Genomic DNA, 2,991 nt, shown 5'->3' with positions numbered 1-2,991 from the left:
AACTTTTTGAGCAAATGAAAGACTTGTTTTTAGCATGAGCAAAGTTACAGCAAAAGTACAAGGGACAAAAAGAATTATAGGTCACAAGTAAGCCTTATAAGGAGTGAAGAGAATATCTTATCGTGTCTAAACAGGTGGGTTATCAGGGTGATATTGTAGTTTTGGAGGGTCATGTTAACAGGAACCATTGAAAGCTCCTAAATTAGGAAATATCTTTCATAAATGAGCAATTCATAAAATTTCAGTTTAAAAATGCAGGCTATGGTGATTTATGAATTGTCAAGAGAACAGACACAGACACCAATTTGATCTAGGGTTGCAATTCTGATTTATTCAGAAAAAATTGTGTTATTTATACAAAGTAAAGTAGGTGCTACAGAAAAGTATTTAAAGGTTTGAAGTGATAAATGACTATTCAGGAATCCTGAGTAATTGATGGCCCTAAACAATGTATGGCCTTGATATCCTGGGAATCTCTTCACACCTCCCCAGGTGATCATACCCTTTGTTCTTATTAACAAGTTAGACAAGAAGAGAAACTACACTAGTTCTACAGGATGCTCACAACCCCCCACAATGAAGTAGATTACTTGTTATATTTCTCATGGATACTTCTGCTACATGCTACAAAACGAAGGTTAAGAACAAGATGGAGATGGAGACAAAATCAATTTCCTTCTCAGAATGACTCATGGATTTATTTAATTGCCCTTTGGAATCAGGAAGAATTTACTGCTTTGTTAAAATAAATTACTATGTATGTAACTGTGTAACAATGTGCATTTTTTTTATACAAATCAGCTGTAATTTTTCAAACTCAATTGATTTACCTTTTTTACTGTTCTTCTACATATTTACAGTAGTAAAATGTATTTGTTATATTACCATAATATTATTTGAGAGAAGAACCTTCCATACATCAAAAATATTTGCAAACAAGTCATCTGGAACTAATTTGCCATTTTTTAATAAACAAATAATCTGTTTTATCTTTAGTAGTTCTCCACTCTTTTCTTCTCTAAGGAGCAAGCACTAGAAAGATTCACATCCTCATGAAGATCTGTGCAGTATTAAGTTAGGAAGCTCCTGTCAAGGTCACAATTAATGATAATAGAATGATATACAATCACATCAGGATGTGCTGTGGTAACCTAATTAGGCCTAGGGGTGTTTGGACGCTTCTGAAATTCAGTGACGTGTTTACAGTACAGTTTGTACTATATAAATACAGGTGATCTTCTGAATAGGGCCAAGGTCTACCAATTGTCGTATGTAAAAGTGACTACTGAATACCACCAATTTTCTCCCATAAAAGCTTCTAGGCTGCAGAGAAAATAACTGGATCTTTATGAAAGGACAAAGACACCTTCGATAAATAACTTGAACAATGGTGAGGATGATACTTCAAGAGAATTAGGTCAACATCAATGATGATAATGATTATTTTCATATTCAAATTTTCTTTTAGAGCACACAAAAGGCCATTGTCTGGATATCTGCCATCTTCTTAATACTCCTCATAACTGACTGTGGTGGGGGGTCAAAGGTAAGTGAGTCTATCCAATATAAAATGTTAACTGGATGTTAAGAATACTTTCTTTTGATTTATTCTTTTTATTCTATTCAGAATTACTTTTGTTTGTTTCTGTATGCAGGTTTTAACTAGAAACTGGGGTCCCCAATCAACATTATACCTAAAGGGAAAGCGTAAGTTTTGTAAACTCTTCTTTTGTTGTTGTTGCTTTGAAATTGATAAGAAAATTGAGTAAGGAAAGGTGAGAATAACAATTGCTTAGATATACACAAGTGACACAGCATAAAAAAGTTTGTGTGTGCTAAAATCTTTGTACCAGCTATTTAACACCTGCTGTTGTCAATTGTAATCCTGGTACAAATCCCTTATAGTTGAGAATAGTAAACAAATCAATGACTAAGCCACAAAAACCTATCAATGCATACCGGTAAGTTGGGCTAATGCGTTAAATGGGCAATGCTTTCTTTTCTTGATTTAGTACTTTGTAATGCATTCGGCTGTTTGGAAGGGGTACGGTTTGCAAAGTTCGATGGTCCTTTGGTTGATCAACTTTTAGGAAGCATTCAATGCAGATATAGGTAAATTATTAGGACTATATTAAGAATATATGTAAAGTAATAAGACTCAGTTAGTGTTTGATAAAAGGCCAGACAATGGCCCTGATTTATTAAAGCTCTCCAAGGCTGGAGAGAATACCTTTTCATCAGTGAAGCTGGGTGATCCAACAAACCTGGAATAGATTTGGTCCAGGTTTCAAAACTTTTGCTGGCTAATAGCAAATGATTTTTAAAAATCCTTTCCATGTTTTCTGGATCACCCAGCTTCACTTCTGAAAGTGTATTCTCTCAAGCCTTGGAGAGCTTTAGTAAATCAGGGCCAATATGTTGTTGTAAATAGACAGTGCACAATGTTCCTTTAGTTGTCTATTACAGGCAAAAATTATTAAATGAAAAAAAATGATGGATGCTTTTTTGATGTTCTTTAAATATGCTAGTTGCTTTCTGCATCTTGCCTAAATACCTGCTGCATTATTGACCCAGGACAAGCATGCATCTAGTAAATAGGCACAATTTGGGTATTGCACATTCGAAATGTTTTAGGCAAATGTAAATGCCCAAAATGTAAGACTATGTTAAGGTTAAGGATTAAGTCAAAGGTTATTTAAATATTGTGTAAAACGTAAAACTCTGGTCTGAAACAATTTTGCTGATTTTGAGTTTTGACTTTACCCCCACTATGTTTATCAGGTTCATTATTAAAGGGCTACTGAAGTCAGAGGATCAGCATGCAACAACCCGGCAACTAGCAGTTTTAGACAGCCATAAATAGAAGTCCCTGTGTTTATCACAGAGTTATTAGGTTAGTGCTAACTAAAGCTACGTACACACGTCAGATTTTTATCGCCCGATAATCGGCATCGGCCAATTATCGGACGAAAATCTGCCATGTGTACAGTC

General features: G+C 34.8%; 1 long non-coding RNA gene across 1 annotated transcript in view; it reads left to right on the top strand.

Annotated features, from left to right (window-relative positions):
• Positions 1 to 1,473: 1,473 nt before the first annotated feature.
• LOC140338388 (uncharacterized) overlaps positions 1,474 to 2,991 on the top strand; it is a 2,090-nt gene continuing 572 nt past the window's right edge. Inside the window, exons 1-2 of the long non-coding RNA XR_011922242.1 lie at positions 1,474 to 1,546; positions 1,656 to 1,707. This is a non-coding gene — a long non-coding RNA (uncharacterized lncRNA). The remainder of the gene's footprint in view (positions 1,547 to 1,655; positions 1,708 to 2,991) is intronic.

The sequence above is a fragment of the Pyxicephalus adspersus genome, chromosome 9 (genome assembly GCF_032062135.1).
Source record: "Pyxicephalus adspersus chromosome 9, UCB_Pads_2.0, whole genome shotgun sequence".
Lineage (NCBI taxonomy): Eukaryota > Metazoa > Chordata > Amphibia > Anura > Pyxicephalidae > Pyxicephalus > Pyxicephalus adspersus.
This window is presented reverse-complemented; position numbering and strand designations above follow the sequence as displayed.